We start from the raw sequence: 24130 nt of genomic DNA, 5'->3' as shown, positions 1-24130 counted from the left end.
ACTCAAGGCAGGTCAGTCCAAGCGGATCTCTTCCACAATCCTGTGTTCTCACAGCAGGCTCAGCCCCACGTGATCGAACTCAAGGCAGGTCAGTCCAAGCGGATCTCTTCCACAATCCTGTGTTCTCACGGCAGGCTCAGCCCCACATGATCGAACTCAAGGCAGGTCAGTCCAAGCGGATCTCTTCCACAATCCTGTGTTCTCACAGCAGGCTCAGCCCCACATGATCGAACTCAAGGCAGGTCAGTCCAAGCGGATCTCTTCCACAATCCTGTGTTCTCACAGCAGGCTCAGCCCCACATGATCGAACTCAAGGCAGGTCAGTCCAAGCAGATCTCTTCCACAATCCTGTGTTCTCACAGCAGGCTCAGCCCCACGTGATCGAACTCAAGGCAGGTCAGTCCAAGCGGATCTCTTCCACAATCCTGTGTTCTCACAGCAGGCTCAGCCCCACATGATCGTGCCTGAAGATGCAGGGGAGCAGCACTGATCCCCAAGACATGACCTTTCAGACCCTGTAAAATGGGACAAACATACAACTAATAACATGCAAACTACTTCAAGGGGGAATGTCAAGAAATTTCAGCCCCACCATCTTCTTTCCTGCCACAAAGAAAGAGGTTTGATCTCCACCCTGGATGGCAGCAATGGCCTTTTACCATATCTCTGCCTTCATCTGGGGTATGGACATTCAGACAATACTAACAGAGGCTCTGCAGCATTTCCAGGACACAGGGAGGTCTTCAGGTGAAAAGTGAGGTGGAAATGCAAACCGTTCTGGTTTCGACTGTTTGGTTTTCTGCGTCCCGGAGAAACCAGCCTTTCCTCTGTCTTCTGTCCCGGCCGCCTCAGACCAGCACAGCTCTCGGGGCAGTGCTGGGATCCTATGTTCAGCTGCTCCTGTGCAGAGCTCAGGGGTCTGAGAAGGCGTGAGGACCTGGCTGAGGTTACACATGGGTGTAAACGGGAACTGATCTCACTGGGGTCCGAGCAAACAGTACAAGGATTACTTTTACTAAAGGAAGGCCTCAGAGCTGTTTCTCCCCGCTGCGGGGAGCAGCCCGGGGGAGCTCTGGAAGCCACGGCCGTCCCTCACTCGCTTCCAAAGCAGCGGCAGGCCCGACAGACCCCGCTTGGGCAGCTCCGCTCTGCTCCAGCACCTTCCTCCTCATCCGCACAGCGCTATGACCATCCGGAGACAAGTGACCCGTTGTGGTTTCCCCCAGGGAATGGCCCCAAACAGAAAATACACGTTCTTGAATAAAGCATGCTACATTAAGAGAAGCACAATTATTCCTACGGTAGGGTTTGTGCAGCCAAAGGGTTTAGTCGTCTCCCAGCTACAGCAAAGCAAAGCTTTGTAAGGAGCGCTTGAGCTCCTCTCTGTCCGGCTGCACAGAGCTGGTCTGAGAGCACAGAAAATACAGCGTCGCTCTCAAAGGGACCGGAGATCAGGCCCCAGCCCTTGGAGTCACTGGCAGGATTTGGCACAAATCCCATCAGCTCAAGCAGAGGCATTTAGATATTAGTGCTTAATGAGCTGTTTGCATCCATTTAGTCTCATATTGCTTTTAAGAATTTCTGTGCGTTCAACCAAAGAAAATTGTAATAGCGTCATTTATTAAATGAACTTCTCAAAGAACCTTAAAACATGGGAATGCTGTAGCAATGAATATTGCAGCAATAATATTCTAGCTTGTAAAAGAAACCTGTAAGTATTTGGATAAAATTGTCATTAATGTGATTGCAGTATGAAAATGAATCAGTCCTCTGTATGTTAGTTGAGTTGTCTCTATAACCAGTTCATTTGCAGGCCGAGGGAACGGGGATGCATGCCGTGAAATCGGTGATGTGTGAAACAGATTGAAGTATTTCCCGTCCGTTTTCCCACGCCGCCTGTCTAACCCAGACCCTCGCTGGGGTGCGTTTGGGGCGTCCCGGGGCCGCTCCCGCCCGTGTCCCCCAGGCGCTGGAGGGTGAGCGGCAGAGGAGCGCCGGGGGCTGCGCACGCTGCGCTCGGACACCGCAGCTCAGACACGGCTGGACCCCCCGCGCCGCCAGCGCTGCTCTCATCACAAACCTGCACCCAAACCCTGGCCTTCCCAGAGACCGCAGGTGGTTTGTGAGCAGCGTCTCTTCAAACACAGGTTCAGAACTCTCTAATAATTAATTTAAAATACCTTCTTTTTTAGTATTCTTTATACAGACCTTCCCCAAAGACATTTGATTCCGTATTTAAACTAATAGGATGTATGTTGCTGCAAAATTACACACTCTTTTGAATATTAGAGTACATTTGGAATTTAATTATGGAACACATTTTAAAAACCCAAATGATTTGTGATTTGATTCACCTATTCCAAGTTTTGACTATGAGGTACGATCAGTTTTGATCCATTGCTTATTTAGATGTATCTGCCTGAGAACTGTTCTACTCCAGCTTCGTCTTTCCCAGGGATTGTGTTCTGACCCCAGTGTGACACTTTTGCTCTGTAGTTGAATTCCAAGGTTTGTAGGCTGGTTTCTCAATAAAGAAGAAACGTGAGATACACACATGGGGTATACTCTAAACAGATTTTTTCATGTACCATAAGCAGAAGGCAATTGCACCAAATCCTTGTTCCAAGAGAGCAACTGTACTTTAGGAGCCACAACTGGAGATGGCTCCCCCAATTCCTCCCCAGCCCCTTTTCAAGAGCCACCATCTCTGAACACCCGCACAGTGGGTTTTCTCAGCCCCAAGCACCTTGTGCCCATGAGAAACAAGCCCTTTAGCAGCATCACAGGGATGTCTGGTGACAGCTGTAACCACCACCATCCCCTATACCGATCTGTGAGGCTGACAAAAGCCATCTACAAGTCTTGCTACTTAGGATTAACATTACAATAGAGTTCTGGTGCAGGATCAGTAAACACATACACCAAAATACTCATGGAAGCGCTCAGTGTCCGTCTGTCCAGAGCCCAGAAAGGCTCCTCGCCCTCAGCTGTAAAGTCCACATGGACCCTTGGCCAGCGCCGGAGAAGAGAGAAGAGGGAACAAACAAAGCAGAGCAGAGGAAAACGAGATGAAGCGATGAGAGGAGAACAGGGAGGAGCATAGTGAGCAAAAGGGTGAGTAGGAGGAAAATCAATCTGAGATGTAGGCGGGTGAGAGGTACATAAAGCCACGAAGAGGATAGCAGATTACAGAGTCGTGAGTCAAACGCCACGGTATGAAACGAGCCTACAAAGGGCATCCCAGGCTCTTCTAATTCCTGCAAAAACTTCTGCAAATAGCACTCCTTGCCAGAGATACGTTACGCAAGATCAATATTCATCCTTGCGGGTCAAGCGAAGTTCAAAGAGTGACTCACACAGCTCGTGCGGGCGCACGAGTTTGAGTGGATGCTCAGGTTCAAAATGTGCGCAAAGTACAATAAAGGAAAACAGTGGGATTCAATATTGTGCAAAGTGTAGAAACTGAAATTATTTTGAAAAGTCTCACCCTGAAAAAGCAGGAACTGCTCATACTTCTGCTCCAGGTTCAGATTCCCAGCATCCCGCCACCGTCCCACAGGTCTAAGGCTTCACTGAAATGCACTCTCCAGACTCCACAGTTATTTTCCTCCGGGCTTGTTTGTGCCTCCTCTGTAGTTCGGTATCTTGCCCCCTGGAGCAAGGACGTCTTTCTCCTGAGCATGCCTGCAAAAACGGAAGAATAGAAATGATCTTTCTTTTATAACGAAGCGAAGGCCACGCGTGCAGGCCCAGCCGGGGCACGGGGTGGCCAAGGCCAGGCTGGGATCTCAGCGCCCGGGAAACAAGCTCTTCACAACAAAAGAGCGAATTCTGGCTCTGAAGAGGAATCAGTTCAGCCCACCCAACCTCTCCCTTACACCCATGGACATTCCTTGCTTCATCAGCTACACAGGGAGGTGAGACACTTAACCTGGCAAACAGAAAATGGCCAAAACCACATTATGTGAAACCTGTGATGTTGTCTCGACTTAAAACCTTAGCTACACTTACTACTTATTCCTGTAAGTTTACACTTCTTTACAGCATCTCCTAAACTTCTTGGCCTCATGGACACTATTCAATTCACTTTTCTTCCTAAACCACTGAATACTCCTATCTGTAATTTCCCTTTTTATGTTTCATGTTGATACGAGCTATTTGCCTGTAACTAACCCTGGACTCAGAGAGCACCGCTGCTCTGCAAACCAGAGCATTTCCAAATGCAATCCTGTATTAAATAGAGTGTGGGACTAGTCCAGCATTCCTAAGCTGCTGAGAAAACCAGGGAAGCTTTAGATAAATACAGATTTTGCTAGAGAGAAATTGTACTTCCTTTGTTAGGTGATGCAGTGGGTATTTCACCTCTTGTTTCAGAACATTGTCTCCACAGCAATTAAAGTAATTCAGGAATTCATTCCATATTTATGTTTTCCCAAGATCCTCCCTCAGAGCTGCAGAGCCACGGAGGATTCATGACTAGCTAAGCATTTCTCTGGCTGAACGCCTTTTGAAGCTGGGATGAGTTTTCCTGAGCTGCAAGGCTCCCGTGTCCCCCACTCGGTCCTTGCTGTGACGACGCGCACCGTCACAGCTTTGTGCTGGCAGCAGGAGCGGCAGCATCTGTTGCAGCAGCATCGGCCGTATCGATCAGACTGCTCGCCTCTCAGCTGAGCCTGCCGGGGCCGCGTTCCCTGCAGAGCGTGTCCCTGCTGACGCCGGGCCGCGTGTGCGGAGAAACGCTTCGGCCACCCCGCAACGCCAAGAGCAGAAACGCTGCAAGCTCTTGCCAGCATCTTCTGGGAAGTATTCCCCCAGTGTTACTGGAGCACATTCTTTATTCTACCTGAGATGATAGTCAAGCCTACCAAAGTAATAAGCTCTTTAAAGAAATACCGTATGTGCGGGGTGAGAAGTGGAGACGGGAACCCCCGGGGAGCCGCCACAGCTGGACCCAGAGGACAGCAGCAGCATGGGCTGGAAAGGGGCTGGGAGCACAGGAGACAAGGGACACGCTGGGAAGGGGCTGGGAGCACAGGAGACAAGGGACACGCTGGGAAGGGGCTGGGAGCGCAGGGGACAAGGGACACACTGGGAAGGGGCTGGGAGCACAGGGGACAAGGGACACACCTGTGCCTGAGCCAGCACAAGAACTGTGAGGCCCAACGCCTTTGATGTGGCTGCCAGGAAAGGGCGGCGGCGGAGCAGCAGAGCCCGCCCGGCTACGCCAGCCATCCCCATCACACCTGCCGGGAAGCTGCTGCACAGACCGATCTCCGTAAACACCTGGGACCGGCTTTGGGACAAGTCAGGGTGTCTGCCCCGTCAGTTCTTGGCACAGCAGCCAAGTGTTTTGTCCAAGGGCTGCACCACCCAACTCTGCTTCCAAACACACCACGCAAACTGCAGTGCCTCTACGAGCGTTTCCTACTTGTTCAGAAATGAAACAAAACAAACCAAAACAGAACAAACTAAACCAAAATAAACTAAAAGGTATCTTCTGACAGACAAAATATCTCCGGTCATTTCCACTTATTCATGTGGCTCCAGGTATCTGTGCTGCTAGCCTGGGACGCAATGTTCCCAGGGGAAACTGGGGGAGATGTTTCTGAGCTCCGAACCACCCTTGCGGGACGGTATGTAAACATTTTCACACTGGATTTGAACGGCCCTTTCTCCTCCACAGATTCGATAAGTCCAGGATAGCGAGGTATAGTAAAGCATGACTCCCCCAGATTCTTTAGGATTTGCAGACGTGTATTTGTGCAGAAACACAAGGTCTGCTTTCCAGAGCGCAGCTTTACCTCCCCGCAGCCCCCGGGAAACGGCCACGCACAGCACGCTGGGGTGTGCACGGGGGACGACGGGCGCGGGAGGGGAGAGGGGACGTGAAGATACGATGCTCTGCACATCCAAACACCTGAGCAGGGCGCTGGAACACTAACTGGGGAACCACCGACGAACAAGGGCTTGATAAGTACATGGAATTATCGCCTATTTAAGTTTAGTGATATTTGAGGGAAGCTCAATTATGCCATTCTAAGCTGTGGAGAATGATGAAGAAGCTTAGCCCAGCTTTTGTTGCTTACTTCTTTTGAAACAAGGCAAGGTGTTAGCAGCGCTGTATCCTTAGCTATTCAGTTCCTATCCTCAAGTATTTTAGCACTCCCTGTGGTACAAATGTTAATGCACTAGAACCACAAACCCAGGAGAAGGAAAACTCCTCTGGTGCTTTCAAAGCCGAACCGTGTGCTGCAGAAGAGACGGCATGTCAGCTCTGTTCGAAAAGGAGATCGTGACTCGATGTTGATCTTTCCGGCTGAAACTCAGTCCCGACTGGCTGGACACCACGTGCGGACTGTTCTCCTGGTGTCCCTGCGTTCATCTCCATCTGGTGTGCAGGGAAGAAGAGCCAGCAGAACGCAGTGAGACCTCCTCTTGCCAGGATCAGGTAATGCCAATACAGGACACGCTCTTCTGGGATCACAGATCTCGACTCAACAGCCCTCGGAAGAGCAAACTCCTTCTCTGACACTGGAAGATCCCTAGGCAAATCTTCATCAGCAACGAACACCTACAACTCTGTCAGAAACACGACGTCTCAAGGTACCTAAGGTTCAGTGTGTTTGCACTTCTGTACCAGAGAAACATTTTTTGCTTGTCTGATTTCTAGTTCTGAGCAGTCTTTTCTGCTGGCACTCAGAGGGATGGACGGTCACATCTGGCAGAGGAAGCTGGGGACAGAGTCTTTTCTGCTGGCACTCAGAGGGACGGGCGGTCACATCTGGCAGAGGAAGCTGGGGACAGGACACCTCTGCTGAAGTCAGGCTCTGCTGAGTGTCCCCACCAAGACAAGACCTGCGGTGACTCTAAGTACGAGATGGTGCCGTTTCCATGCCACTGACAGAACAGAGGATGGTGAGATAAATGTGAAATGGTGATGCTGTTTCTCTGCGGTGCTGTGCGGAGGCTCAGGGGCCTGACGGGGGGCAGCGCCGCTGGGAATTCCCGCTGCCGGGAAGGGAACCCCGTCCTGGCCCACGGTGCGCAGGAGCCAGCCCAAAACTGGGCTGGCCCACGGTGCGCAGGAGCCAGTCCAAAACTGGGCTGGCCCACGGTGCGCAGGAGCCAGCCCGAAAGCGGCGTGTGGCTGGGGATGCAGCTGAACACGGCGCGGAACGCCATCCCAAACAGATCCAGCAAGGGCAGGAGTGATCTCCAAAGACCTGTTCAGTTATTCTAGAATAAGTCTTACAATGTGGGATTTGTGCAAGTCTTGGCAGTTAATTTTCTTGACGAGTGGGAGAACGATTAGTATAAAGAGAAAAAAGACATTAGTTAAGGTAATGAGTCCTCTGTGTTGTCACAAACTCCAGCATGCGTAGCTCTGTAGACAGTCATACATCTTTACACAGCCAACACACACTTCTGCCTGGTCTTTAACCAGCCACAGTGTTAGTGTACGCCTGTGATTTCCTGTCACATAAAGCTGATCAGTCATATAAACTGGGGGGCAGGTTTATTATCTTCAAAAAAATCTAGGGCTTTAAAAACTAAAATGTGTTCAAAAGTCCATCCATCCCCAGCAAGCGGCCCAGCTGCCGGCTGCGCACCAGGGCCAGTCGGGCTCAGCTGAGCAGCACTAATAGCCGAAATAAGGAGAATAAATCTGCCTTTGAAGCCAGCCAAGTCAGAGATGCCAGCTCACCCAATCTAATCATTGCATGCTTCCTCCTGTAAAACCCGGCATAAAAGCGTCTATTTCCAAGACACTGTATTGAAGCTAATCAACAAAGAGGAAAAGAGAATGCATGTTTATGGGAGTGCACATATATAATAGAAATTGATTATTGAATATTTTTTGGTCCAAATAGCAGCTTTTCAGGAGAAGCTGCAAAAATGTAATGCAGAGGTGTCTACATTAAAATTGCTGCCATTTCTCTAGAACAGCACACATAAAGCACGAATCACGTTTACCAGCAATCCAGCATGCAGGCATTTCTACTTTGCTCACTTTGGGAGTTCGATCAAATGAACCTCATCAACCTTTATCATCACCAGTCAGCCACTTTAAGAAGTAATGGTGCTTACAGTAGTATGAGTGAACAAATTTCTAGCTCATGTTTCTCTGCATTTTGATTTTGAGTCTTGGATTTACTCCAAATGCCTATTAAAAAAAAAAAAAAAGTAAAGTGGGATACATGTTGAGGAGCCCAGATGTTATAGGCCAGGCCCTTCCAGTTCTAAAAGGACGGGGCAAGAGTTAGGATGGTGAGTAGAGCACCCCAAGGTCCCGACCATCACCAGTGCAGCTGGTGGCCAGCTCAGCCTTCCCTTCCCTCAGCCCAGGGAACCCAGCGCAGCTCTGCCTGCCACTGCTGTCACGGAACATCCCCCGCTTGGCTCCAGGCTTTGAGCACGTCCGTAGGGAGCCGCATTTTAACTCCATAACGCTCCTTCCTGCAGAGCTGTGGTGCACACAAGAGGAGAAAGACCAAAAGGATTCATTTCACCGTGCCTGAAGTGCAGTCAATCACATCAGTGATTCCTGAACAGATTTTCTGACTACATTAACCGGATGCAAACGTGCCCTTACTACCCGAAATCCTTGCTGGTCTGAGAGCATGTGCTGGGCTACTGAAAGAGCACGGCCTGGGATCCGCTGCCCGACCGCCTGCCCCGCACACCTGCTGGCCACGCACCCAGAGCGGCTGGCAGCCTGCAGAACAGCTGCAGCCACGGGACACGAGGAGGAGGGTGCCGTGACAACATTGTTAGAAAGACTACACGCGGCCACTTTATTGTAATGCCTCTGAAATATATATAACCACGGCTGCTGACACAAGCCCGCTCACAAACATGTTACATAGAACGGCTCCTCAGAGGCTGCTAAAAGCATTCACTTCCCTTCAAAACAAACTGACTCACTTTCACATGGCACGTCTCTGGTAAAGTGGAGAGGCTGCCTGGTGACGATAAATCCTGCGGATCCCAGTGCCAGCGGCGGAGCCCAACGCTGCCCCGCGGCAGCGCCACCTGGGCCCAGTGCCGCAGCGCTGGGTGTCCTCCTCACAAAATCGTTTTGAAACAGAAAAAAAACATCTCCACATAGCCTAATATGGCTTTGGTGTGTTAGCAGCGGGGCAGCCTGTCCGGGCAGGCCAGGCCGCGGGCAGGAGAGCGGCTACAGGGCACCAGCCCAACACAACCAGCCACTGAGAGCATCCGGACCAACAGCTCCGACACAGCCACTGAGAGCATCCGGACCAACAGCTCTGACACAGCCACTGAGAGCATCCGGACCAACAGCTCCGACACAGCCACTGAGAGCATCTGGACCGACAGCTCTGACACAGCCACTGAGAGCATCCGGACCAACAGCTCCGACACAGCCACTGAGAGCATCCGGATCGACAGCTCCGACACAGCCACTGAGAGCATCCGGACCGACAGCTCCGACACAGCCACTGAGAGCATCTGGATCGACAGCTCCGACACAGCCACTGAGAGCATCCGGACCGACAGCTCCGACACAGCCACTGAGAGCATCTGGACCGACAGCTCCGACACAGCCACTGAGAGCATCTGGACCGACAGCTCCGACACAGCCACTGAGAGCATCCGGACCAACAGCTCCGACACAGCCACTGAGAGCATCCGGACCAACAGCTGTGACACAGCCACTGAGAGCATCCGGACCAACAGCTCCGACACAGCCACTGAGAGCATCTGGACCGACAGCTCTGACACAGCCACTGAGAGCATCCGGATCGACAGCTCCGACACAGCCACTGAGAGCATCCGGACCGACAGCTCCGACACAGCCACTGAGAGCATCTGGATCGACAGCTCCGACACAGCCACTGAGAGCATCTGGACCGACAGCTCTGACACAGCCACTGAGAGCATCCGGACCGACAGCTCCGACACAGCCACTGAGAGCATCCGGACCGACAGCTCCGACACAGCCACTGAGAGCATCTGGATCGACAGCTCCGACACAGCCACTGAGAGCATCCGGACCGACAGCTCCGACACAGCCACTGAGAGCATCTGGACCGACAGCTCCGACACAGCCACTGAGAGCATCTGGACCGACAGCTCTGACACAGCCACTGAGAGCATCCGGACCGACAGCTCCGACACAGCCACTGAGAGCATCTGGACCAACAGCTCTGACACAGCCACTGAGAGCATCCGGACCAACAGCTCCGACACAGCCACTGAGAGCATCTGGACCAACAGCTCCGACACAGCCACTGAGAGCATCTGGACCGACAGCTCCGACACAGCCACTGAGAGCATCTGGACCGACAGCTCCGACACAGCCACTGAGAGCATCCGGACCGACAGCTCCGACACAGCCACTGAGAGCATCTGGACCGACAGCTCCGACACAGCCACTGAGAGCATCTGGACCGACAGCTCTGACACAGCCACTGAGAGCATCTGGATCAACAGCTCCGACACAGCCACTGAGAGCATCCGGACCAACAGCTCCGACACAACCAGACACTGAGAGCATCTGGACCGACAGCTCCGACACAACCAGACACTGAGAGCATCTGGACCGACAGCTCCGACACAGCCACTGAGAGCATCCAGATCAACAGCTCCGACACAAACAGCCACTGAGAGCATCTGGATCAAAAACTGGGGGTCACCACTGCTTGTCCTTGGGTTCTGCTACGTTCTACTTTGTAATCGTGTTCTACACCTGCCAGAGTGTGCAGCAGCACTCAAGTCACTGAAATGAGTAGAACATATCTCTTGGAATTGCTTTAAGGATTATCTAATGTTTACACAATACTTTACATTTGTAAGTAATATTATTGCTTTAATACTTTTCTTTCAGCTGGGGGATTCCATTGTTGCAGTGAATTTTCATACTATTATTGCTCGAATTGCCTGGCAGGCTGGACTGTCCCATCGTTCCAGCAGGCCAGCAAGCCAGGAGTATGCTAATAACCCGCGAATACTGTCCGGGATGAGGGTCCCGAGTAATCCCTGCACAAAGGACTCCGGGAATAATGGTACAGTAATTCCCGATCACCCAAGTGCCTCCAGCAGTAGCTGCAAGGAGCACACATCAGATTCCCTTTGTAAGCTACAGAAAATAATAGCAGGTTTTTGTTGCCATTTCAGTCAAGCCAACATACATTATCTTCTCTCAGAAAGTACGAAAGCTGCAAATTACCTCAAATGTGCACAGTTCTGTGCATCCAACAATGCAGGTCCCCAAATTGATAATATACAAAACCAGCTGCTCAGGGATGAACAATGAAATACATTACACGTAAGCTAAACAAGAGTAATGCTCCCTTCAGGAAAGACGCATCGGAATCTCAGGGGACAGCTGCTCTACAGAGTGCAAAGAAGTGACAGAAAACACTGAATTTTGATCTGTGGACACACAGACTCTCAGGGAGAAAAAAACCAGAAAAAATCTTTCTGCGGTAAATAACTTCAGTAATTTGGGAAAAGAAAAGAAAATACCTCCCATGCAAACTGTATTAGAAACTGCATTAGAAACTGCATGATGGCCCTGGCGCAGGGAGGAGCCCGACTTTGCCTCCTGCCTTCTGCAGCGCTCTCACCTGGGACACCGACACACAGCCCGGCCAGCAGGGGCACCGGCAAATCCCCGCTGGGAAAGGAAACGTGATGAAAACGGGCACAGAAACCAGGTCACTCGCTTTTCAGTGCCGTGGGCTCATCCAGGAGTCTCTCATTTCCAGTGGTTCTGTGGGAGTGCAGGCACATTCCACTGTTCTGAATTTCTCATTGAAACCGACATCATTTGTCATTCCACCGACTCCGGCAGCTCAGGAGCAGCTGAGCTGAAGTTGGAATCTAACCAGACCTGCAGGATTTCCATTCCCTTCTGCCTCCTGAACTGATCCGCAGCGACAGCAGATACATCTAATGCTTCAAAAGCATGATTTTAAACTTGACAGGCAAAGTTCTCCAAAGTGTGCAACAAAGGAAGCCCACTGGCATTTCAGGTATTCTGCTCGAGCCTGTACGTGGTGAGGCAGAATCTCCAGGCAGTTCCGTTCCTATTTCTGGAGAAGTCTGGCTTCTTCCACGTCTTAAAATTGAGTCTGCAAAAGCCTTCAAGGCAAGCAGCACTTATTTTCCACAGCTACTTAGCATGACAATAGGATCATATTGCAAATCCGGTGCCAGAGGACCAAAGTTTGACACATCGTCTCTCACTCACTCCACTCGCTCAGGAAATATCCGCTTTATTGTGCATAAATCCAAGGTGCTGCGGAAGCGGTGCCCCCGCCCTGGCTCCCGGCCACGGGCAGCCCTGGGAACGCAGGCCAGGAGCCCCCCCGCTGGAGAGGAGCCTTTGCCACGGGGCGGACACATCCAGCGCGTTCCCAACCCGGCCACCGTGCGCATCCAGCTCATCGCACGGATGCACAAACGCTACCAGCACCACAAAGGCAGCGGCCAGAGCGCGCAGAGCTGGTGGGAAGACGCTGTGGCCTCCTGCCTGGGGAACCTGCAGGTTTATAGCCCCTGGCACCGGCCTGGAAGCAAGATGTGCTGGTGACAACTGCAGGGACAGGGACACACAGCAGTGTCCCCCCACGGGCTGTGTCCCCAGCTGCTGGCCACGTCCCTACACTGCTGGTCATGTCCCCACCTGCTGGCCACATCCCCAGCTGCTGGCTGCGTCCTGCGGTCTGGGTCTCCATCTCCCGGCCGCAGGCTGCAACAGCGCAGGGACAGAGACAGGGATGCTCAGGGACACTCGGGGACAGGGCGGGGGACACACGAGGTTCTCTGGGGATCTCACCAGCTCCTGACAAAATGCTTCGCTCAGACACACGAGTGTGTAGTTGTGATGTGCTGAGTCTCTTTTCCGTTTTGCCAAAGCCCCCCTTCATTTTAGGAAAAGCGTTAGTATATAAAGTGCACAGAAAGAAGTGGTTTTGAAGGAGACCTTTTTTTTTTGCTGTGTAAAAATCACCCACTGACTTTGTGGTTTATGAAAAGAAATCTCAAATTTTTGCATAGTTTTTGGAGATGAGATTAATCATTATTTGCTTTAAAAGCCTACAGGATCATCGTAGATTTAGAAAACAGATGGAGTCCAGGGTTCCCGCTGTATCTGTTAGAGCCATTGAGCTCCGATGTTACCAGATGACTTTGGGAAAACGCTGCCCTCCTCAGGCGAAACAGCACCGGCCGGCTTGCCTGCAAGGAGCACTTCACACAAACAGGAACTTCCATAGAACCCACGTGTATACACTTGATGGATCACAGGCAGAAAAGGGAATGCATGGGAAACAACAGTTTTTTAATAGTTGGAATCGGGAATTAACTTCATTCTCTGCAATGGCTACAGTTGTAAGCTGAGCCCACCGTTACTTTAAGCTCTCTTGCAAAGCTGTTGTACCATAGTTTACACTGCAGCCCCTTGCCACTGCCCCTTCCCATGAGCTCCCAGTGCTCACACAGGCACAAATCAAGCACCCAGCAATATTTTTGAACAACTAGTTATCAGCGAGAGTGAACCCTGCTCTGACTGTGCTCAGTTACTGAAACCAAGACCTGCTCATTGCTCTAAAAGAGGTCCAACATCGACAAGCAAGGGTTTCTACTGTCACACTACACACTGACTCTACACAGCTCTTTCTGAAAAGGACTGTATTGATGATGACAATTAACGATAGCTTGTCATTTTGAGAGCCTAGACTAATACTATGGAACTTTGGGGTGTGATCCCAAGTTTAGCCATGAACTACTAGTAGGATTTGAAGAAATTCAGTGTTTGCATCTTTTTTTTCCTATGGCTATAATCCCCACTTCTCAAAAAGGAATTAGTGACTGAAGTTCTAAATCATTCTGGTGATGAGGAATGCAACGAAACCAAGCAAACTCAGGTCATGCCCTTTACATTCACCTTGGGGTTTTACAGAAATCTGTAGGAGGTTGATGGGAAAAGTAACAGCTGGCCTAGCAGATCCAAACCATTATGGTGCTTGGTTTCCGTTTGCTTATCTCTAAGTGCCTGTGTTTGTGATTATGTTTATTTAAAACAAAACAAATCAGGGGCTGTGAGCGGTGGCAGCGGCAGCTCCTTCATGATGCCCGCGCCTGCAGAACAGCTGCTGCGCTTCCCTAGGCACGGGTGTTAACTCTAAAACACCATATTTGGACTGGGCCATTAATCACTGCTACAGCAATTAATCACGGCTAAGGGACTTCTTTATCTCTAATAGTCTTCTTCCTGAAGAGACGTCATGCAAACCTGGCTGTGCGTGCAGCTACCTAATGAAACTGGGGTATTACAGAAGCCAGAGAGCCCTGGACTGGAATGAACTTCCTGGACTGAAATGGAATTGCCAAAGTAAAGCTCTGCTGCTTTGTTAAGCCAAGATGTTACCGATTTTTAATTAACTTGGTCTTTATTCCTGTGTGAGGAATTTGAGGCAGGTAGTAAAAGAGAACAGTGCTGAAAGACACAACTTTGGAATCCAGCATCACGTTTTCGACCTAGGAAACAGAGGTCTGTTTGAACAGGACTTTTTCTGGCGCAGGAAAATCGAGCATTGTTGCTACTGTAAAATAAACCAAGCAATCTCTTACACGTCTGTCAGTCCAAGACAAAGATCACTTTCATTACAGGCCAGCATCCACAAACGGGCAGACTCTGTTTCTGCAGAGCTACTCATAAATGAATAGCTGAACAGTGCTAATCTCAGCCAGGGTCTCCCATAGATACAAAGATCAAATACACTTTTATCAGCTAAGTCTGCAGCAAAGGATCCAAACATATGATGGTTTGATGATGTATTGATTAAAAACCTGCAAGATATCAAGCTTTTTCTTTCCTTTTTCCCCCTGCTTGTATACCTGTTCAATAATAAGACAGTGTTATGCCAAACTAAGAACGTATGTTAACGTAAAAAGTATGTTTCTCATTTAAAGAACAGAAGAAATTCTACTGTAGTCTTTCTCACTCATTTTTGTAATACGGCTTGAGGAACAAAGTGCAACAGCTGAGATGCCGGTACCGCTACAGCCATACGGGGACTGTTTCCTGGGCACAGTCAGCTCAACCTCGCCACGTTTAAACAAGGACAACGTCCTCTTTGGGAGCGGGGCTGTGGAACGGGAGCAAACCAGGTGCCTTCTGGGAACTATGACTCCTCCTTGCTGGTTGAAAGACAAGAGGGTTCTGCATTACTAAGATACTCTGATGTATGAAGAAGCTTGTCACTGCACTTAAGTTTGGCCAATACGGAAAGCTGCAGCTCAAGGGGCAGGTGGGTTTAAAATGGATGACAACGTTGGGAATTCTTGCAAGCGCCAGCCACAGCTTTGACGGGACCTTCTATGGGTTTGAAGAGGTGCTGGAGCAAAGCAGCTGGTTCTCGAAGAGAAATTAACCCAAACCATGCAAACTGATGACACAGCAAAGACGCCCAAGCCGTACTTGGTGTGCATTTCAACCAGTATTGCTGACCCAAATGTCACTTCTTTCCAATTTCTGGCACCTTCCCCAACTTTTATGCGCCACCACTGTACCACTCTCTACTCCGTGCAATACAAACATTTGAGTTCAAAGATAATCTGAACAACTTGGACAAGAGAATCAGCGCTGGTGCAATTTTACCCAGCAAAACCACAGCAGTGACGCTCTTCAGCCTCAGTCTGCGCCTCCGGTGCAGAGCAGGCGTGTCCGTGCGTGTGCGGCAGCAAACCAGCAGCGTGAAGGCCTCTGAGGCGGGGTGACCCCACCAACAAACCCAGGGTACAAACAAACTAGCAAAACCTCTCAGTCTCCAGGTTTCAAGTCACAGAACTGCTAGCCAAGTACAGCAGCACCCAGGACCACATTCTAAGGCTTATGAAAAGTCACTGCATCAAAACTTACAGTCAGAGCCAGTCACGTTCATTTGACGAGTTCTCAGTAGGCTCCCAAGGTGTTTCCATTGTTTTGCTGCAGCCTGAAACAAGAAAAATACAATGAAGAGGATTGCAAATGGACACAGCATGTAGCAGAATTGTACTGCTGTCAACCCTAAACATAACCACTTTCTTTGTTACTTAATTAATACGCAAAACTGTCCGTCTCAAGGGCTAACGCTATCATGACTAAGCATCCTCCAACTCTCCAATCCTTCCTCAAAAGAATGTGGGAAGTGGGGGTCCATTCTGACCTTTTACAAAGGCCAAAAGGCTAAAATCCTGCACTCTTGCAAGTGTTCTCTGTAACACGGTACAGTCCTGGTAATGGAGAGGGAATAAAGTAACCCTGTCACTTCTAACACCACAGGCGTGAGGTCCCACGCCTCCAAGAGCTGTGTCTTCTCGGTGCTGCCATCCGTTCCCCAGCGTGGCATAGCTGGGCTGGGAACAGGGACCTCCTGAGCACCCCAGGACGCGCCGAATGCTGTCCCTGTGCCAGACAGACCACTGTGCCGCACGGCGGGGTGACGGCACACGGTGGAGTGACGGGCACATGGTGACGGGCACACGGTGACGAGCAGCAGCTGTTGCCCAGTCCTTGTGGCCCAGTGCGGGGGCGATGCCGCTGGGCCCGGCTGCCCCAGCGCAGGCCCAAAGCGACGCAGAACCGGCGCCTCCGCCAGCGGGGAGCGGGCCTGGGGCTGCCTCCTCCTGCTCCCACACGGCTCGGCAGCCGCTGCTCCCCGACCTGCAGGTGATGTGGCCCAGAGCAGCCACGAGCAACGCCTCGCTGGGAACGGGGGACAGGCCCAGCGACCCCGCATGGCAGCGTGGACACGGGGGGGCAGCGCCGGGGCGGCCTCCCCACACAGTCTCTTTGTCCAGGGTGGTGATTTCTGTCGGCTCTTTATCACCGCTACCGACATTTTCACCTCCCGACCGAGCTCCCTGCCCGTCCAGCAGCAGGCGGGCGAAGCGGGCGAGGCGGGCGAGGCAGGCGAGGCAGACGGGGCTGCGGCCCCAGCGCAGGGGGTCCCGCCGCTGACCCGCTCGGGGGCCGGGGCTGCGGGAAGCGGCCGTGCCGAGGCCGGACACCGGGACAGGTCCGCGGCCTCTCCCCGCCTCCGGGGCCGGCCCGGCGAACTGGGGGAACCCGTTTGTCCGGTCTGACGGCGGCTCCCGGGGAGGCCGGGCGGAGCGAGGACGGGGCGGCATGCGAGGGCCCTGAGCGGGGAGCGGCGGCGGAACCCGCGCCCAGGTGCCGCGGGCGGGACCGGGACCGGGACCGGGACCGGGCAGGTCAGAGCTGACACCGGGGCGGCCCCGAAACGACTTTCTGTCGCAAAATATCACCTGCTTGGTCTGGAACGCGATGGATTTCTGTGGAGAGACACGGAAGCTGGAACCCCTCGATGCGCGGGCCGGGCCCGGGTGTGAAGGCGGCGGCGGCCGGGCCGGGCCGGGCCGGGCGCTGCGGGCGCCGTGCGCTCGGGCGGGGCCGGCCCCGGGGAGCTCTTTTTCCATTGGGCTGGGGCGGCCCAGCAGCGCCATGAATATTTAAACCATTGAATATTCATTCCGAGGAGAGCGGCTTCGTCTGGGGACCGTGCGGCGGCGGGTGCCGAGCGGGCGGCCTGAGGGCCCTGCTGCCGGTGAGGCCTCGGGGGGCGCGGGGACCGGCGGGGGACGGACCGGGGGCACCGACCGGGGGCACCGACCGGGCTGCGGGGGCACTGACGCGCGGACCGGCCGGGCTGCGGTGAGGAGGGCGCGGGTGTGTGCCGGGGGAGGCGCAGGAGCGGCCCCGCCGAGCGCCGGCGCCGCAGGTGTTCCCGTTCTGCTGACCGGGCTGTGTGGCCTTGGGCCAGTGGTTCCGCTTCTGGTTCCCCCCCCAACCCGCCATCTATAAATGAGGAAAATAGTTTCCGTGGTTGCGGGGTGATTACTCATCAGTCAATATTTACTCAGCCTTTAGAGCAGCAATAGGTGTTCGTATTAAGGAACTGTCAGAATTCTGCAACAGAAAATGCTGGAAAAGTTACTTGTGGGGTCAGTCACGTGGGAGATGAAAAGCATTTTGTGACCCCAAAAAAATCAGTATCTGAGTCGTGTTTCCTACAGCTTTGCATCTCTGGCTTAACTAGCATGGACGGAACTGAGACGGAGCAGCTAGTGAAGCATTTCACCACCTGCCCGAATGTCAGCAGCAACATTTGAACCCGAAGCCACGCGGGGCAGGGAGCCTCTGGCAATAGTTCCTGGTACCGAGCGGCAGCGCAGCGGTTCTTGTCTGGTGTGTGTGGTGGGGTCTGGATGGCAGTGCCAGGGCGAGCCGGTGGCGCCCACGGGTGCCCTGGTCTGTACAGCCCCACCTTGGCAGCCGCCGGAGCCCTGCGCCGCGACTCCCTGCGCCACGACTCCCTGCGCCGCGACTCCCTGCGCCGCGACTCCCTGCGCCGCGACTCCCTGCGCAAGCGCCTCGGCTTGGCTCACAGTTTCTGCTTGGTTCTGGTTTTGTAAGTGTCTTTCTCTTCCAAGTCTGGTTCCAGTGTCAAGTGGTATTTGGTCATTTTGTGTTTTCTCTTGTCAGCTTCAGCATTACTGTTATGGAAGTTCACATTAGAGTCTGGTTTGTATTTTATCAGTCCTAGACCTATATTTGTCTCTTTGTGAACTTGTAGGTATCATAAAGATAATTTTCAGTAACTTCTAAACTGTTGTCTTTGTTTAATTCTCCCTTGAGAGACAGCCCGTGGATATTGTAGTGCCTTGCTTTGCAGTTGTGATAGTGAATTCAAAAAGCTTGCTTGCTATGCATTGAAGCCATATGTTTAAATTAGCTAGAACTCATTTTACATACTCTTTTGTTGTTCCAGCTTTTATTTTGATGGCGTCTGTAATTGTATTGGTCCTAAATGTAGCGTGTTGCCCACATTTAGATATGGGGAGAGTTCTGTTTGATTTTGTTTTAATTATGAAGGGGTTTGATGTTCTTCCTTGGCAATTTCTTTAATCTGGCCTCAGTTAAATGCGATGCTTTGTGCAGACGTAATTGAATGCAGGATATTAGCCAGGAGCTGCTGAAACCCAAGCCTGGCTGTGGCTGTGACCTGCCGCGTGGCCTTGGGCAAATCACTTAACCTCTGTGTGTTTCTGCGCTTGTCGGGGTGAAGAACACGGTTCCCATTAAATCCCCGGCGCTGGTGCTCGAGCTCTCAGCCCTGCTTCCAGGTGCTGCGCCCTGCGATGGGCACGGCTGCTGCGCCTCTGCTTTTGGGAGAGCTCGCAGCATTGGTCTGTAACTCGTAGTGGTGGGCTTGGTGCTGCGTGTGCCTTCTCCTCATCTGTTCTTATATAAATTAGATATATGCTTTTAATTTAACAGTTTCAGCCAGTTCATGGGTGCTTTTGTTTACACTGATGGATGGGGAGACCTAAAAGTGACATGTAAAGGAGAAAAAAAAGGTGTGTGTGGGAGAATAAGCAGTGTAGATAAAGCAGGAAACGAATCAGGGAAGGAACCAGGTCACTTGCCAAAGGGACTTTCTGCGGAGAGGGGAGGAGGAGGCAGCACGGAGGGCTTGCAGAGCTAACCAGGAATCTCTTTTTGTTAAGAAAGCATTGCAGGGCGAGTTAGTTTCCCTGTTTGCCTCAAAGAAATGTTCTTTGGTGTTTGCGTGCTCGTGGTCTCATGAGCCCCAGAAACTGTTCTCAAACATGGTTTCGTTGCAGATGGGGCCCGGGTGACAGTGGGACCCGTGTCACTCTGGAGCGGGCGGGGGCCTCTGTGCCGAGGGTCCCATCGCTCCAGGCTGTACCGCAGCCCCTGGGCTCAGTGACAACCCTGTTGATAAAGAGCCGTTGAGAAGACGGCTCTCGGTGCTGACAGAAAGGATGTGTTGCTGTGTGAGCTCCAGCCCGGGCAGTGGAGTAACCTTCATTTTTTACAGTTAAAAATACCTGCTGCTTCCGATGGGGAGGGATAACATCTAGCAAAAGAACTCCATTTAAAGTTCTAAAAATCTTCCATGCCAAACAATACATTTCATGTGTGCACAAAAATAATTCACTTTTCCTTCATTAAAACAAAGGTTTTCTGTTTTCTAACGTGAACCCTGAGAGCAGCGTAATGAGCTCTGTAAGAGGCAGGTTGAAACCCCTCCAGAGTGCACCAAACCTGCAGCTCGGACAAAGGTTGCCAAATTTGTTATCTTCTGCAAAGATAACTTGTCTTGACTTGGACTTTAAAAGATGTATCTGCTATATCTGTTAATGAAAAATCCTAGTGCAGATAAGGGGTAAAATTCTGATTTTGTTTCTGCAAGCGGCCCATCTTCACCTGTCCTTGCTTAACCTCACGGAGCGTGGACTGTGGTCTCTGTTGCTGGTCTCTGCTCCACTGTTGGTGACCGGTTCATCTCTTCCCTGTGCAGAGTCCTGTTGGCTCAGAGAGGTCAATTCACTTAGGCTGGAATGGCCTTCAGATTCATTTTCATACATGGCAATCTTAAAATGTGAACAGGCAGCTATACTTTGAGTGCTCGATGGCCACCAGTCAAATTCCTCTGGTGGGTACTAATGCTGTTGTTATTGCTTATTCTCTGGTAGAGTATAGATTCTGCATTATTGCTGATCAATAGATACAAGATGTGAATTTTATCATCTGATGCTTGTGGAAAGTGAAATTAACTTCTACTATCCAGACTAATGTTTTGAGCAACCTCTGCACAATTTGTTGTCACAAATTGCTCGAAACAACCCCTTTTATAAATGTTTTCTGTCAGATGAGGTACTATTGTGAATCAATACATATATACATTTTGTACTTAAAAGTTTTGTGTGTGTATTTATACATACGTGTGTGCATAGAACTTGGGGTGGGTGAATGGCAGCAATAGACGACATAACCAGGCTAACTCATACGAGCCCGGTTGCTTACAGAACAGGTTCCCCGGGGATTTCTCAGGCTGCGGTGATCACCTGGGTCTCTGCGAGTGCTCTTGGAAGTTTTTGTGGTTCTGCCGAGTGCTGCAGATCTCGGACTCATCAGGTATGACGTGTGTTCTGGTGTCCTGGGATGTGTAGGCGCACTGCGTCTCCACGAGCATTTTATCTACAGCCAGATTTTAATCACTTGGATTTTAATCTCTTTTGATAGGAATTCTGAGTCACCTCATGTTAGACGTGTTGCCAGTTTCAGGGTGGGAACTTTCTCCGTGGTCACAGTGCGATGAAGATGATGTGTCAGGTCAGCAGCTTGTTTCCTCAGTGCCGTGGTTTGGTTCGCGTGTGCTCTCCGGCTGCTCTGAGCACCGTTGGTTCTGAGGAGCGTGCCTGGCCCGAGCGGCTGTGCTGGGGAGCTGCGGGAGCTCTGGCAGACAAGCCAACCTCTGCTGGTTTGCCATGGCCGTGAGCCGCCCCGTTTGGTGCCGGTGACGCACTCGGCAGGTCAGTGTCCGCGGTTGTGCCGCTGCACCAGTGCCAGAACCGCCCATCTGATCGACTGCACCCAGCCCCGACACCGCGATAGTCACTGGGGCGCTGCGGGTGATGCTAAAGGGCACGCACCATATAGGATACGTTCTGAATTATAACCTATGGGATTTTTTTGCCTAATGCAAAGTGTGCCTGGTTGTCTTGGAGTTGAGGCTCCAGCGCTGGGGTTCGGTTTGCCCCCCTCTGGTGTACTGATCCCACGTCGGTGCCGCTCGATGCGGACTGCCCTGGGTGGCCAGAGCAGTCCCAGCCGGCCCGAAACGGTGACCCGGGCTCTTGGGGCTGCCTTTCTGTGGGACGGGGCCAGGGCCGGGCCTTACCTGGCACACCAGGAGGGTGTGGGCAGAACTCAGGGTGTTCCAGAAATTGTTCCCCGTGAAGAGGTGATTTTGAGGGTGTTCAATCACTTGAAAGTAGTCATTTGGTGAAGTAAATGTAACTGGTTTGTGTGAAGAAGCTATATAAATTGTTGAGTTTAATTTGCATGGCAATCCAACCAAAGCCTGGTAGAGTTTGGAACAAAGGTTGTTTCCTTGTGTTGATTCAAGCTATTTCAAGTCACTACTTTTTCTTCCTAAAAATCATGAAGATTAGCTGGGAGGTTTGGGTTGGTCAGAAGATCCTTCTATCTGGCTGTCACAACACTTGTTACCAGTAAGATTTCCTATTTGAAGTAATACGTGATCTGTTTCTTACATTTTGAAAGCAAAGCTTATTATTTGCCTGTCTCCCTGTAGAAGCTCGTGTTACAGGCAGATTAGCTGATTAATACATTTTTAATGAAGGACGATACGCTATTAAAGCATTTGGCTGGGATCAGTGGAGTGAGACTAGAAACGCAATATCCCACCATGGAAGGCCTTTGGTTCTGGGTGCCGCTCGGTGAGGATTAAATAGCGAGCGAGAGCTGAGCAGCGTTGCCCGAGCCCCTGTTCCCTGCGGATGGTTATGGGCTGGATGGGAGCGGTTCTGCTGCAGGTCCTGTAGTGCTCACCTGCAGCTATCGTCTCGTTTGTTGTTCGTACCAGCCCGTGGACATTTAGGTGCCAAATGCCTTTTTTGGCTGTAGGAATTTCACTTCACGAATAAAACCTTGTTTTCTGCTCCTTCAGCTCTCTAACGTTGTTAGAGCCGTTCTCTAACCATGTGCCCACGGATCAAAAGTCATTCTTAAACCTCCGAGGGTATAAGCTGGGGGATGGACGTAGGTCTCTTAAATACAGGTGACTGCTTTGACAGAGCCATCAGAGCCCTCTGCGGGCTCTGGTTTAATTTTGGTGGTTTGGATCGCAGTCCTGCAAGCATCCCTGCAGTTGCTGTATTGGTACCTAACAGGGTGTCTTTGTTTCGTGCTTCGTTTTTAGTTTAAAATCCCAGTTATTGGCAAGATGAGCAATGTGTTACAGCTGAAGATGGCAGAATAATTACCTCTGTCTCTCCGGGGAAAATGTAATTGGAGGAATTGTGCATCTGCTAGAAAGTCCCTGGGGGAACCCCTCCCTCCAAGGTTAATGTTGGACACGGTATCTAGCTGCAGTTTGGGAAGTGCTCCTGGGAGCAGGGGTTGGTTTTCGGTGTTTCTTTGTCCAGTGACATGTAGTAAATAAATAAACCCAATGAGTATAGGAAAGCTTTTAAAAACACGTCAGTTGGTGAATATGGGGAATATTGCAACACTCTTCCTGCTCACAAGGAAAACAAGTGTCCTGTGGCTGGTTCGTTGTTGGAGCTCCAAGCAGAGTCCAGGCTTTGATGCGTTCGGTGGGGATTCCCAAGGGGATTTGGAGTCCATTCTCATTTTATTGGGCAGGACGTTGGTGTGACTGTGTTTATTACCGTGGCACAGCCTGGCACTCCATTTGGCTGACGGCGGGACGGGCTCGCCAGGTGCCGGGGTTGGGTGGGTGCCAGTTTGGTGTGTACCGGCTCGCCAGGTGCCGGGGTTGGGTGGGTGCCAGTTTGGTGTGTACCGGCTCGCCAGGTGCCGGGGTTGGGTGGGTGCCAGTTTGGTGTGTACCGGCTCGCCAGGTGCCGGGGTTGGGTGGGTGCCAGTTTGGTGTGTACCGGCTCGCCAGGTGCCGGGGTTGGGTGGGTGCCAGTTTGGTGTGTACCGGCTCGGATTGTTTGCATTTACCTGCTTCTGGCGTTGCTTTGCTTTAATGTGTACTGATGGCTCTTGTAAGCTTTCTAGAGTAAAGAGATATGGGATAAAACCAAAATATCTGAGGATCGGGTCTTTCATATGTTTGCTTTTTAAAATACCCGGTTAAATATCAGTGAAACACCTCGCTGTAGCTTTTCTGTCCTTTAACTCCACAGACCTAGAGTAGTTTAGAAAGGTCTCTCTGACCTTGTGTTTTGTACCATTTGAGTTTGTTTTGTGACCTTGGCTTAAAATCCCGGTGCTGTTGGGTTCCGAAGCGGCAATCTGCGGGGGGGCGGAGGAGGAGTTGTGCTCAGCTTCTTTTAGGTGGATCTGTAACTTTGTTTTCAGGCCACTTTGAGTGACCCCAAGCATTGAAGTTATGGTCCCTGGGACCCCGGGGTCTTGCAACAGTGTCACACGCAGTGACTCTCAGAGGAGAATTTCTAGTAGGAATTTTTTAGTTGTTGTTTTATTGCCTTCAAACAAATGCAGTAAATGCTTTTATCCCAAGGTCTGAGTTATTCCCAGTTAGCTGGTACTTGCCCCGGGGCACGAGCA

General features: G+C 51.4%; 1 protein-coding gene and 1 long non-coding RNA gene across 5 annotated transcripts in view; one reads left to right on the top strand and one right to left on the bottom strand.

Moving 5' to 3' along the window:
* Positions 1-471: 471 nt before the first annotated feature.
* Positions 472-17389, bottom strand: LOC139826364 (uncharacterized). The gene is made up of 4 exons (XR_011736337.1): positions 17284-17389; positions 15896-15968; positions 3488-3684; positions 472-515 (listed from the first exon to the last, which is right to left on the bottom strand). It is a non-coding gene; the product is annotated as an uncharacterized lncRNA (long non-coding RNA).
* LOC136114962 (phospholipid-transporting ATPase IC-like) overlaps positions 17121-24130 on the top strand; it is a 28478-nt gene continuing 21468 nt past the window's right edge. Inside the window, exon 1 of one of the 4 annotated variants that reach the window (XM_071801727.1) lies at positions 17121-17229. The gene's annotated coding sequence lies outside the window, so the exon portion shown is untranslated. Of the gene's footprint in view, positions 17230-17417; positions 17583-17649; positions 17690-24130 lie in introns of those variants that run through there. The other 3 variants (XM_071801728.1, XM_065860715.2, XM_071801726.1) reach the window with 3 other exon arrangements.

This window comes from Patagioenas fasciata, chromosome Z, assembly GCF_037038585.1.
Source record: "Patagioenas fasciata isolate bPatFas1 chromosome Z, bPatFas1.hap1, whole genome shotgun sequence".
In the NCBI taxonomy this organism is placed as follows: domain Eukaryota; kingdom Metazoa; phylum Chordata; class Aves; order Columbiformes; family Columbidae; genus Patagioenas; species Patagioenas fasciata.
The sequence above is the reverse complement of the archived record's forward strand: the minus strand, read 5'-3'. Positions and strand labels throughout refer to the sequence as shown.